This window comes from Gopherus flavomarginatus, chromosome 8 (assembly GCF_025201925.1).
Source record: "Gopherus flavomarginatus isolate rGopFla2 chromosome 8, rGopFla2.mat.asm, whole genome shotgun sequence".
In the NCBI taxonomy this organism is placed as follows: domain Eukaryota; kingdom Metazoa; phylum Chordata; order Testudines; family Testudinidae; genus Gopherus; species Gopherus flavomarginatus.
Window position 1 is genome coordinate 21286670 of NC_066624.1, and position 14358 is coordinate 21301027.

General features: G+C 46.8%; 1 protein-coding gene across 2 annotated transcripts in view; it reads left to right on the forward strand.

The window, feature by feature from the left end:
• Positions 1 to 2599: 2599 nt before the first annotated feature.
• LOC127056604 (actin-binding protein WASF3-like) overlaps positions 2600 to 14358 on the forward strand; it is a 50089-nt gene continuing 38330 nt past the window's right edge. Inside the window, exon 1 of one of the 2 annotated variants that reach the window (XM_050964673.1) lies at positions 2600 to 2671. The gene's annotated coding sequence lies outside the window, so the exon portion shown is untranslated. Of the gene's footprint in view, positions 2672 to 13173; positions 14125 to 14358 lie in introns of those variants that run through there. The other variant, XM_050964674.1, reaches the window with a different exon arrangement.

The window sequence follows — 14358 nt, forward strand, 5'->3', positions numbered from 1 at the left end:
TGTGGGGCATTCCCACTAAAATATTAAGTTATATATGATTACATTTATGTTACATATGTTATGTAATATGCTATATTATAGTTATTAAGTTACAACATCACAGAGGGTCTGATCCTGCAAAGAGCTTTAACAGCACCTATTGTTACCAAAAATCAATAGGATTCTGTGGGAGAAATTCATAGCCCTGATCTTGCAAAAGGGGCAGATCATCCGTATGACCTGATCCTTATTCCTGGTTGGAGCAGAAGGGTCTGTGGAGCCCTTTGCAGGAGAAAGACATAAGAGTGGTCTAAATTCCATGCAGGATTGGCCCCCTAGATCTTAAGCGTCCGAAGGCTGGGACCAAGTTGTCTTCTGTGAATTGTGTGGCGACAAACAAATTGTCCATGTTGAAATATAAAAACAGCAAAAACGATGACATCAGTCTTGTGTATTAACAACAACAAAGTAAGGCACCTGATCTGCTCTGACAGTACCCTTTGCAACTCCCCCTGATATTAATGGGAGTTAAGTGTATAACTCCACCAATGTTTGGGCTTATATTTTCAGAGCTGTCTCATCCATAGGATGGACTGGGCAACTGCCCCGGGCCCTATGCTTTGAGGGGCCTCACGCTTCAGGGGGACATGGGGTCCAGGGCAGCCTAGGGGATTAGCGGGGGGCCTGGCGCCACAGCAGCAAGTGACCTGGCCCCAGTCCGCCCCGCTCCGCCCTGCCTCTTTCCACCCCTGCTCTGCCCCCTACCTGTTCCCATTCCATCCCTTCCCCCCACCTCCACCCTGCCTCTTTCTGGCTTCTGCCCCCCTCCCCTGAGCAACTCTGGGAGCTGGCAGGGCGGGGTGAGGCAGGGTGGAGTGGAGTGGGTGGGCTGGGTTGCTCGCTGCTGTTGGCACCAGACCCTGTGCTACCCCCCTAGGCCGCCCTGAAACCCACATCCCCCTGAAGCATGGGGACTGGGGCAGTTGCCCTAGTCTGTTGGATGGGATGGCTCTGCTTGGACCTGTTCTGTGCACCACCAAAAATTACACAAACCTGCTGCCCATTGTATACAAAATAAGCCAAGGACAGTTTCAAGCTTAGACAGCTGCTTATAGCTCACCTAAATCTTCATCCAACTATCTTTACAGATAAGGGGACATCAGTGGGAGTAGGATAGGCAGGGCTGGCTCCAGTGTTTTGGCCACCCCAAGCGGCAGGGAAAAAAAAGCCACCCCTTTCCATTGGCCATCCCAAGCACCTGCTTGCTGCGCTGGTGCCTGGAGCCGGCCCTGAGGATAGGGTCCACAAACTGTACAATAAACACATGATCATAGTAGTACTGAGTCTTTTTTTCCATGAGAGACTATCCTGTTGGCTCCCGGGGTAGAGCTGCTGCCTCTAGGCACTCCAGCTCATAGTTTAAGTCAATGATCTAGTACCATGCAAACAACATAATAACACCCAGCACAACCGGCTGATTGTCACAGCACTGCCCACCCTGGGCAGGATAGATCTGAATGGGAGTGGAGGATGCTGAGCAGGCATTTTCACTGGTGTCTGCCTCCCGAATTGATGGCTTTGAGGGACGCCACCGTGGTGAATGTAAATTCTAGTTACTGTGACCAGTTCTTTCAGTTTCTAGACGCTGGAGCCAATTATTTTGTCCTGGAGGTTTTGTCTTCTTCGCATCCCTGTGTCTCTACCCAGATGGAGAAGTTAAGAAAAGAAATTGCCTGGTGGGAGCTGCACTCGGGACTTCTGAGACTGAGATGGGAACGCAGATGGGCATAATGCATGAGGAGGGGGAGAAAAGAAGAGGCGATCCTGCTGGTAAAGTCTTACCGTTTGAGCCCTAGTTACATTGCCGAGTTACCTGAAGCAGCATTTTCCTAGCCGGCTTTCCATCCCGCCCCATGGCAGCTTAGTGCTTAACAAAATAACATCCATCAATACACAGAGGGGAGAGGCGACCTGTGTGTGCGGAGTCCCAGTGGGATACACGGTGGGGAGTATCCAGAGGCTACGCAGTGGGGGATGTAGAGGGGATCCCGAGTATTTTGTGCTTTGGGATCATTGTGGGCTGTGGAGGCGGAGGTGAGGATACACCGGGGATGGGGTGGGTAACGGAGAGCACAGAGCTGGCTGATGCAGAGGAGATACAGAAGGGGAGTTGCGCAGGTCTGATCACTCTGCTAGTGACACTTTTCTGATCACTCTGCTAATGGCAGAGGCGAAAGAATAAAGTTTGTGGGGTGTGGGGCGGGGGCCTCCTTCTGCTCCCCACCCCCGATCAAAGGAGTGACAATGCTGGGGGGAGGGGGGATGGAGGGGAGGGGGCGGCACAGCTCGGGCAGGCCGTGTTGCTGGGGAATGAAATCGGCAGACTGAGCCCCCCAGCCCCCACTGGAGAGGGCCAGTCCCGGCCCCGACCCCGGCCCCGGCCCCGGCCCCAGCCGCCTCGCGTGTGGGCTGTCCCCCGCCAGGGGGTGCGGAGCACATGCGCTGTGCGAGCACTGCGGAGTGCCAGGCTGGGCGAAGCTGCCGGGCACACACACGCGCAGAGGCAGCCGCCCTCGCTGCATCCCGGCTCTGCACCCGCCCGCGCCGCAACCATGAACGCCCCGGCCGGCCGCCCGGGCTCCCCGGCCGCCCCGCGCTGAAGGCAGCGCCCCCCGCCAGCAGCAGCGCAGAGGTGAGGGCGGCAGCGGGGGCTCGGCTTTCCCTGCCTGTGCAGTGCCGGGGAGGGATGGTGGGACGTGGGGGCTTCCCGGCCCCTTTGCATGACGATGCAGGGGCTCTCCAGCCATTTGCATGGAGGGCTGGAGGTTTCTAATCCCCTGGCGCGGGGACGGGGACACGCCGGGGTGTCTCCGATCCCGCTGCAGGGATGAGTGGGGAGGGTCGGGGGTTACCATCCCATTGCACGGGGGGGGGGGGGGCTGGTGCGGAGACAGCTTCTGGGAGCAGCATGTCCAGCTATTACTGGGACATGTGGGGGAGCGGGAATGTCGCATGGGAAAGCGGGAAGGATCCCCCTAGAATCCGGCCCCTTGGGGACGGGTGAATCGGGGCTGGGGTGGGGATGCGGAGTGACTCTAGCTTTAGGGTGTGGGAAGCCCGGAGCGTCTGGATCCGCTACGATGGGCTGCAGAGCGGGGAGGGGAAAGGAAGCTACGCTGCATTTGGGTGTGTGAGGACTACCGATCACGATCGGGGGGACCTTATCCCAGCATTTCCAGGGCACCGACCCAGCCCCACATGCACAGGGTGGGTAGGGCGCTGAAGAAACTCAGCAACAGCTGATATCCTCCCAGCAGCAGCCTGGGACTTTATGGCTAAGATGCTGGCGGTGACTGGAGGCTGGATAGCTCAGAGCAGGCTGGAGTAACCCTGCGGGGCTGCAAGATGCCTGTCAGAATCAGAGGCTCAGTTCAGATCTATGGGGGTTTATTTAATGGGAGCTTTTAAAGATGGATTTTTGCTTCTGGCTCCGCAGAGAGCTCTGGGGCTTGAGCGCAAGGCTCTGGCAATCATTAGGATGGAGGCAGAGATAGATGAGCATTGATTCCACTCTCTGTTGATAATCTGCCAAGGCAGCAAGAGCTGGAAGCTTGCAGGTGAAGTTGACATGCTGAGGGCAGCTGACCCCCAAATGCCCATCCCATTGGCTCCCCATGACTGATGACTTCACACTTGTAGATGCATCTCCCCCCCTTCCCACTCTTCAATCCCTTGGGGATTTGGAAGTTGATTTTGAGAGACCTGGAAGATGTGATCGGTTGTGTGAATGGGGATAAGGATTGGAAAAGCCCAGCTAATCAGGAAGAAACATCAATGTTATAACAGCTGTCAACTCAGCTTGAGATCTTGACCTGCAAACAAAGTACACCTGCCTCATGTGTTAGTGAATCTTGAGGCGATAGGTCTAGGCAGGTGTGTGCCAGGGTGTGCAATTTTTAATTTCCTTGGAGTAACATTTTTACTAGTGACTGGTGGATTTGTTTGTATGTTGTTTTCATCAGGCCTTTCATTGGCACAGTTTCATTGTTCAGCTGCACCTGCTGTGTCAGTGATTATATTGTGTGTAATAACATGTCTGTCCTGAGAGATTATGGGGCTAGTGTGGGCAGGGGGCAGTGTTGTAGGTCAGATTTGAAATTGCTGGCTGCTGGCTTGTGACAGGGGCACTCTAGGAGGATTTTTTTCATTTCCACCTGGCAACCTACCAGATGTAATCAGGCAAAATGTACAGGCATGTGTTAACTCTTGGAATCAGTGCCTTCCTGTGGGAAGCCCATTTAACCTGTCTGTCTATTCTGTGCATTTCCAATGGGCCCATCACCAGGGTTTTGCAGTGACAGGTACAAGTCTAAATCAAAGTATAGATTTCCCATAAAGAGCACCTAGGATTCGGTGCTCCGAGATTCAGCCACTCTTACTTATAGGGAGTTTTCATTTTATAATTAAAGTCTCAGGAGATTCTCTGTCTCCTTGTCATTGTTTTAATGTGCTTAAAATGCTGCTGGTTTACACTATTCAAAACATTAGCTCAGGCACATTTCAGTGTAATTCAAAGGTGCTGTATTTGTTGTTATCTTGTCTACAATAGCTTTACCATCAGCTATGATGATAATGGGTGCAGTGTAAGAACCTAGACAGATATATAGATAGAACAACATTGGTACAATTAATTCATTTTGTAAGCCAGAAAGTTTAACTTGTACAGTGTATTAATGCTGTGTGAGAACACAATGATGCCCACCATCAGGAGAGAGTTTAAATGGATCTAGTTGATATAGGCTGTGGGGTTTACACAGTACAATCCTTGGCCGCTCTCTTCTTTAATAAGGAGGTGGTACCTCAAGAGAGATCATGAAATGGCTGCTGAGATCAAGATGAAGCATCTTTTACTTGGAGCTGTTGTTTACACAGGCCGCAGCTCTCAACTGAAGATGACAGTAGCCAAGATGATGGAGCCATGTGGATCCTGAGATCTTGGCAAGCTGAAAAAGTGGCCCTCTACTGGACAATGTTTGGATGCCCCTGCAGTGCTGTTCATCAATAACCATGCACTTGATTTCCATAGAAAGCTTTGGGCCCAATCCTACCACGACTGAGTGCCCTCCATTCCCAAAATCGGTGGGAGCTGGGTTGCTCAGCACATTGCAGTTATGTCCCTCAGTTGGATTGATTGTGGCTGAAGAGTTTTAATTGTTCACACTGTTCAATACTGACCCCAGAGAGACTGATGAGGTTTTCCTCTGGGAAGCTAACAGCAATGAAGTTTGTCCGTAAGAGCATCTAGTATCATGGAAGAGCAAGGTAACCACAATGAAAGGCATTGCACCTGGCGATGACCTAAAATAAGGGACAAGAAAGGCATTTGGATAAAGGAAAACATCAGATCCAGTCCCCTACTGTTCAAAGATTGTCCCTGGGGTTATCAAAGTCCCTTGGCTATTGTAGGAGAACGGGTTTGGTTCTGTATGATCGTGCCTTACATCCTATTGCACAAAACTTATAGACCATAAGAAATGTTGCGGTGCTATTATAACCAGTGGCAAAGCTTAAAAGAGGAATTAAAATAACGAACAGTTATTATTATTGGACCAATTACAGTTACTATTCGGCCAAAGTAGACTTCAAAATTTGGCTGCTGCTGCTGGATTTCTACAGCACCATATATGTGCCTATTGCTTTGCAGATAAATGAAGAAGACAGATCTCTTCTCCAAGGAGCTTACAATCAAAATTAAACATAGGACAGGTAAAGGCTGGAGAGGGGGTAAAGGGAGGAAGAAGGGGGTTATGTTAAAAGATCACAAGATTTTGTTACATCCTCACCTTGTGAGAAAAATCCAGGGGTAGGAGAAATGCGGGGGAGTGAGCAGACTAGTGGTGGTTGATAGGAGGCAAAATGTAGGAAGGGATAAAAATGCACTCTGTCTAGACATCTCACGCTGTGACTACTGCTTATCCTGTCGTTGACAATCATCTTATTTCCTTGTTCCCCTGTTTATTTCATCCGTATGTTGTCTCTCATTTTAGACTTAGGTTGTAAATATTTTGGGGCAGAGACCATCATTTGGTAATGTGTTTGTACCGCACCTAGCACCATGGAGCCCTGATCCATGGCTGGAGCTGCAGCTGACAATACAAGTGATGATGGTCTGTCGCTGAGCTGTGCTTTTAATAACACTGTTGAATAGTAAACATTAGATATTTCTAAGTAATCTAATGAAAAAACCAAAATACCACAAAACCTAAAAGCACAGGGAAAATAGCTAAGTGAAAATTTGATTACCAGTTATGTATTAGGCTTTGATAGCTTTCATCTGTAAAAAAACATTTAATTTTGTTCTTTATGATTTAAAATAAGAGATCTATAATGAACCCCGAATGTTTTGTGTTAGACATACAGTACAAGTGGTGTCTTACAGTCACAGGTAAAGAAGCATTTGAGTTTATTACATGCCTTTTATAGATAGGTTCTATCGAAGTAACTATTAGCCAGAAGCCTAGTCTTCAAACAAATTTGTGATTTAAAAGCAATTTAGTCAAATATAATTCCTAGGTCTTGAGCATTTTACAGTGAAAGAAGGAGACAAAATGTAATGTTTATTAATGAAACTGTGCAGTAATGGGAATATATATAGGTGTGATTTAATGTTACATTGAATTTTACAGGAAAATTTTCATTTGGAAAAACTTACTCAATTATTATCGAAGTTAAGGCTGTCAGATTTTGTTAATGAATTAATTTAATATTGGCGGAAAATGGTGGACTGACTGTACTGAGACAGAGGTATTCTCTCTGCCAAGAGACAAAACAAGTGTAAGCCTCAAAAGTGCCTCGTCCAGGCCCTGGGAGGGCTTTAGGATTTGATATTTGTAACTCAATCTTCCTGGCCCATTCAGTTCTTGGCTTCTCTGCTAGCAAACATTAAAGTACTCTTTACTGACTTAATGTTGATGGTGCTGGGTTAAGAAAGCGACACATTAACTTAATGAAGACATTTATATATTTGTTCTTCACTGTAAGTGGAGAACACGTTTTATTATGCAAACCATGTTTAATAATGTGTGGCCAAATGATGAGTTTGGAAATAAACCACCCATGGGGTTTTCTGTCTTTGAACTTGATTCTTAGCAAATTTGTAGACAAATGGAAAATAATAACTTGCATGGATGTTGATCAAAAGTAGTAAAAAGATATGGAAGTAAAACTTCTGCCTTAATTGTTTACTGAATTTTCAATCATGTTGTCTTTATTCAGTTCCACTGATGAAGTGGACATGTGTCCTCATCTCCAAAATCACCACCACCGTTGACGCTAACTGGCACCCTTGTTTGCAGTCTCAACAAAGAATAAAACACAAGGCTGGCCATTTGGCATGGAGATGGAATCCCTTGATCCTTCCAAGCTAGGGTTGAGGCATGTTGCCAAGACGTGGTGGGGAAATCTTAGCTGCTGATGCCTGTCCTATACATGGTTTGTGGATAAGCGAAGGCCTTCTGTCTGTGGGTTTGTCAGTCCAGCACCTTTCATGAGGCTTAGGACTTACTCTTAGTGAAATTTTAAATCATGAATCTGCTTTTAAAAATAAACATCCTCTGGGTGTATTATGGATTGGTTGAAGAAGAAAATATACGTTGGGTTCCTAATGGGACTAAGTTAATAAGCTAAGAGCCTTGACAGATAGTAGTTGGCTAGTCAACTTACATCTACCAGGCTCCCCTGCCCAGCTCTTCTAATAGCAGCATATGTCTGGTCTCCTTCTGCATTGCTGCCATTTTTAATCCGTTTCCCCACCTTCTGTCCAGCAGCCTCCTCCTCAGCTCTGTACAGCTCAGTCATGGGTCAGTACTAGGTGGAAAACCCAGCAGCATGGGCTGTTTCTGCATGTTGCTATCACTAGATCATAAAGGCAGTGGAGGGAAATCAGGGAAATGACAAAGGGGCAATAAATCAAAATATTTTTTGTTTTAAGCAATGCAAAAGTTGAGGCAGCTTTGGGTTCAAGTGTTGTGAGTAGTGTCTCACATTAGTTCACAGGAGATGTCATTTATCTGGGTCTAGCACTCTGTAACCTCTTTTACAATTGGTTTAATTTCCCAGCTGCTCCTCCTATAAGTTGAAAACCTTTCATATTTCACTTAGTGTAGGGATCTTTTTTGTCTCCGCTGTCCCGCTGTCCAGCATGAAACCTTCCCTCAGATTCTCTTGTGAACGCCGCTGAGGCAGAGATTCCATTCAGGCTCCCAGGAGCTAGTTTCATTCTCATCTTCCTCTTCTGTCCTTTCACTCACCCCACAGCCTGGCTTTTTAAGTCTTTAAATATTTAAAGACTGTCTTGTGTTTTTGCTTTCGTTTACAACTTTAGAGCCTGATCCTGCAATTTTTACTCACCCAAATACTCCTACTGACATCGCTGGGATTGTACATGTGAATGAGGGCTGCTTGTGTGAGGAGGGGCTGTGGGATCTGGCCCTGTGTCCCCTTTTTCTGTTCTTCTTTTCACTTTTATTTGCAAGTTTTTCATCTTTCTCTTTCCCAGGATTATAGATATTCAATATACTGTTTTCATTTTCTTGAACTACTCTGGGTTCTGGCATTAGTCCAGTACTCTGGGATTTTTTAGCACCACTCTACTGCTCTGGTTCCTGGCAGTTCTCTGATATTCTGGCTTCATCAGTACTCTGATATTCTGGTACAGTAAGTGGCTAGTCGTCCTGGGCAGCTGCAATAATAATTAAGGATAGGCAAACTGGCTGAAATAAAATGAGAGAGGACCCCAAAGCCTTGGACAAAACTTGAAGTAAAACCTGTGCTCACAATTTTTGCACCCCCATTTTGGGTGGATCAGCTTTTGGGCTTATATGAACTTCTGAACCTTTGGAGGTTTCCCCCAAAGACAATGCACGGTGAGATCAATGCATGGTTACCAGATTGCTCCCAGAATGGAGTGTCTTCCATTATGCTCTCTATATTTCCTTATCCTGAGTAAAATATGTTTCCCTTCCTTGTTTGGTGCACAGACTGAATTAGAAAACAAACTTGTACCAGGGCCACACTCGATCACCTGCTTGCCTCTGTTTACTGAAATGTCATTAACCTCTCCCATTACGTGCACTTTGGCTGCCTTACAAGCTGGTATGATAAATGCAATAGTTGGGGATCCCATTCTAAAGCTTAGGTGGTGGAGTGCTTTAGTGCACTCACAATTCATCTCTGGAGACTGGGGCTCATATCCTAGTCCAGGACAGGGCTTATCCCCATTTCTTAGCATTGCAAATCCATTATGCAGTTTAGAGGGATCCACTGTACTCAGCTGTCTCCTCTTAATAGTGCCCCATTGCTGGAGCAGAAGGAGGTGCTGTTGGTCATGACAAGGGTTATTGTCAGAGCAGACTAGGAAACTCTGTATTTTATCTGTCTGTATTATGTGTGACTCAAGCTGTGTGTTTCTCACTTCGATGAACAGTCAGTAGGATGGCAGATTTTTTCCTCACCATTTCTTTTGGAGATAGTGGTGTGTGTTTCTAAATCCCTTTGCAAACATCTCCACGTAAGTCCACTCTGCATCAGTCCTCCCCTTTGCCAAGCCATCCGTGATAAATAAGGCTCAGCCTTTGTGATTACATACCTCCCTGTCTCATGAGCTACATTTATCCATTGCTGTTAGCAGCCAGGCTCCATGCTACACCAAAATGATTTCTCTTGCTTCACATCTTTACAACATTGTCCCCAACCTTCTGTAACTGTCAACACCTTCTGTTCTCTCTCTTCCTCTGAAGAGTTCGCCAGAGCTTCATCTGTTTCCTCTGCCAGGCTGAAGAGAGAGATGATTTCTTGTTAATGGTCTGAAGCACTGGAAATAAATTTGGAGCCTTTGCATCCTGCACAAGGAGGACTGGCTGCATGCGAGGAGAATTAAAACTTCATCCAACCTGAAGCTTTACTGATAACTCACCAGCAGCCTATGGGCTGCATCTAATTAAAATGGAATGGATGCGGGCATACACCCCCCTGCGCCCCGGAACTACTATTTCCAGTGTGTGATGCTTTGAGTGACTTGTTTTTTGATCAAGGTATAGCACACTGGAACCTATAGTCTTCACAGGCTGCACCTCAGCATTGTGGGCCATTCTAGATCTGCTGGCCACATGCTGGCTATCCCTGCTCTGTGTGAAGAAGTGATGAACCAGGGTTTTTACAGGAGGCAAAGCTATGACACTGGGTAGCAAGAGCAGAGGGTGAGTAGATAGGAGAGTTAAAAAATAAGCACAAGAAAGCCAGGTCCTCAGCTGGTATAAATTAGCATCGCTCCATTAAAGTCAGTGATTTACGTTGGCTGAGGATCTGGCCTCAGAGTGTATAAATATATAGTTAAGCAGAGGAATTAAAGGGAAGGAATGTGTAGTTGCAGTGGAAATGAGCTAATCATAGCAGACTAAATCTTGGATTTAAGGTCACATATGAGGGATATAATCTGAAGAGTAGGAGGTTATTTAACGACCCATAAACCATCATAGGATCTCTCCAGGACATTCACACATAGACAGCGAGGGCACAATTTTTCAAAGTTCTGATTTTGGGAGACTCAGTTCATGGGTGCTCAAATCAAGACATCTTGGACCTGCTTTTAAGAAGTGCTGAACTCTCACAAGTCCAGTTAAAGTTCAACGGCAGCTTTGAGAGCCCAGTGCCTCTGAAAACTAGGCCCCAGATGTCTTGAGTTGGGCAGCCAAGATCAGAGGCCACTTTTGAAAATGTGGGCTTACATCATTTAGGCTTTTTGATGTTCATGGCCAAGCTTCCAAAAGAAACATGGATTGAACTGTAATGCTTGGTGGCAACAGCAGGTGCTGATTGAATAGAGTGCAAATAATTGACCAGTTTTATGGAGCTGACCTGAAATTTCATAAATCCTAGTACTTGAGAACATAAGAACCTCAGTATAGCCCACTTGCTATGAACCTTTCGGCTTAACCTATTCTGAGCCTACATGTTTATCCCATTGTTCCTAGCCATCACCCAATGTCACCCTGTAATTCTTCTCTGTCCTGGGATTTTATGTCCTTCAAATATTTGTAGCCTCTTTCATGTGCTCCCTTCCTTCTTTGGTTAGGTCTTAGTTAGGTGATATATATCTTGCTTCTCTGTTCTGTCATCATAAATCAAACCCACCAAATCCCTGATCACTTATGTTGCTCTTCTTTGAGCTTTTTTTTTTTTCCGTTTGTCAGTCACTGTCTTCCTGGGGTGCATTGCCTGGAAATGAATGCAGTATTCTGAGTTCAGTTGCACCAGTGTTTGGGGGTGGGGGATAATCCGATTAGCCTTATCTTAGCATGCAGAACTGCTGTATAGTTGTCACTGAACTGTTGTGATTGTGCCTTTGATCTTACATGTTAATATGAAATAAGAACTTGCTAAACCAACTCTCAATCTGGTTAGTTTTTTCTCTGTTGTTTTTGATGTTCACTCGTCTGCACTTCTTGGCCGTGGCCTGGATCTGAAGCAGAAGTGCAAAATACAGAAAGAAAGGCCTCCCTCTGGGTGCCTGTGTCCAGATTTTGACAAAAAAGCCTGTTCATCCAAGATTCCCAGTTTTGCAGACCTAAACGCTTTGGATGAGGATTTAAGCTTGCAGGTGGTTATCCAAACTGCACCTTCTGAGGTTCGCTCATCACCAGGACTCGGGTGGTTTTACAGCTTGGGGGTCAGATTCACTCATGGGCCAGTGCTGGTGTAAACACAGTTGCAGAACGGTGGTGGTGGAATGCTTGCCAAGAGAGGAGGCTGTGATGGGGGAAAAGGGAGGCCAAACAGAGTCAGTGCAGCCTGGAGAGTGAGTGATGCTGGATGGAAAGGGGGCATGGCTAGGCTGGCTGAGGAATGTGCTGAAACAGCATATCCCCTCAGCGGCCTCTGCCAGCAGGACTCGGACTGGTTGTGCCTGAAATGTCTGGTGTGTGCGGGGAGTGGAAAGGAGTGTAATTTACACCTTCCTATCCAAATTCAATGGTTCTAGCCCAGGAAATGTGTGATCCATCACAAGTGCTGTGTGCTAATGGAGGGCAGCACAGTGCACAAACACTAGCATGCAGAATCTGGGCAGCAGTAATGATTCCTTGGACCACTTCAGGCCAAAATCACTTGTAGGAAATTAGGTTTGCTTCGTAAACAGTAACTGAATCCCTCCTGGTCAGAGTAAGATGGGACCACTTCAGGTACTTCTGAGGAGGCTAATGATAAAATTATGTATATAAAAGGATACTTTGGAGAATAATTAGAAGTGATGGCTGAACATGGAACTTCTTGAAATGATCCTCTCCAAATGCTCCAAGAGGCAGCTTGGAACATGCTGTCTGTATAGCTCCTTGGATACAGCAGGAGCTGCTCAGTGCATGATGTAAAACAGGGGTTCTCAGACTTTTGTACTGGTGACCCCTTTCACACAGCAAGCCTCTGAGTGTGACCCCCCCCTTATACATTAAAAACACTTTTTTATATATTTAACACAATTATAAATGCTGGAGGCAAAGCAGGGTTTGGGGTGGAGGCTGACAGCTCGCGACCCCCCATGTAATAACCTCACAACCCCCTAGGGGTCCTCACCCCCAGTTTGAGAACCCCTGATGTAAAATGAAGACGGCACGAATGTAGATGCAGTGATTCCATGCAATGGTGACATGCGCAGGGCCCCATCCAGTTCTCTTTGCTATCTGTGACCCGTTCCTCCATATTTCCATATGCCCAGGCCTGCGTCTAGCCTCATCCTGCCTACTTGTGACCCCTCCCACTCTCCTGCTCTCTCAAGTGACCCCTTTCTATGCACTATGAAGTAATGAGGTTGAAACACAAGTATCCAAGAGAAGAGTGGGGCAGGGCAAATAGAGATTTCCATCTTTGCAGCCCATGAAGGCCAAAGTTGGATGGGACCATGGCTGGGGATGCAAATGAGTCTGTGGTTCTACTGTAGGGCTCTAGATGGTTGCTTAAGTCTAAGGCCACCATGGGTGATGGCTGATGAGATCAATGACTGCAATAGACCCATTCACTGCCCCAGTACTGGCATCTTCGATGGAGGTGACCCTAAGAGAGTCTCTTTGGATAAATGTGAGCCAGTGTCCCAGCAGCAGCTGTGCTACCTACAGATGAAGCCATGCTCATAAGTTACGTGTGGTTTTATTTGTTGGCCTGCAGTGGCAACAGGGACAGCATCCTCTGCTCTCTGGCATTGCTGCATGTTTTCATCTCTATTTCCGTGGTCCTTTCCTGCAGGGTTTAGAGAAATTCAGAAGGAGAGAATGTAGGTGTAGGGCTTCCAGCAGTCTAAACACAGTGCATGCCAATATCATTCTACCTATTCTGTAGTTCCATGATCCTTCCTTGGGAGATTGTGCAGTGTGAAGCTCATAGCTTGTTTCCTCTTTATTCCTCTTACTCTCAGAGTCACTCTGTTGTGGTCGTCTTCACTCTGGCTGTGTAGAATTGAATATGATTCTGTTCAGAGTTCGTCTGTGTGCTCGGAATACTGGCTGGTTGGTGATGGTGGGAGCGGTCATTCAAAGTGCTCTCTCCTCTTTATCCTTCCCCAAATCCTGAGTTCACAGCCTTTGCAGCACTTCAAGACTTGGATGGGCATTGGGCAGCTTGTGGATTTTTGCAGCCTAGGAAAATGCTGAGGGTTTTTTTCACCCTGGAGAGAGATTTGTGAAAATGTGTCTGAAATCTAGTGCACTCTCTGATGTAAGTGCCAGGCCCTCTGTTAGATTTAGCAAGTGCAGTGAATGGGACTGAGCAAACCAATGCATCTCCCAGAACAGAAACAGCTTGGGGACGTCAATGCAACTGACACAGCTGAGATGCCAAAAATGTTTGATGGATGCATTATGAAAGCTGAAATGTGCTATCCAAAGAAGCAGTGATGTGCCGCTTAGGGTATGTCTACATTACCCACTGGATCGGCGGGCAGCGATCAATCCAGCAGGGATCGATTTATCGCGTCTAGTCTAGACGCGATAAATTGACGCCTGAGCGCTCTTCCATCAACTCCTGCACTCCACCTCTGCAAGAGGCGCAGGCACAGTCGATGGGGAGTGGCAACAGTCACCTCACCGCAGTGAAGACACCTCGGTAAGTCCATCTAAGTATCTCGACTTCAGCTACGTTAGTCACGTAGCTGAAGTTGCATAACTTAGATTGATCCCCCCCCTAGTGTAGTCCAGGCCTTAGAAGCAGACAGTTTCCAGTAAACATCAAGAATGGTGACTCTTGTCTTGTCGTGACAGCTCTGTGAGAGTCATCAGGACGCTCTCCTGCTGAAAACATTTTCCACTATGGAAAGTTTTCAAAGTTATTGATCCACTC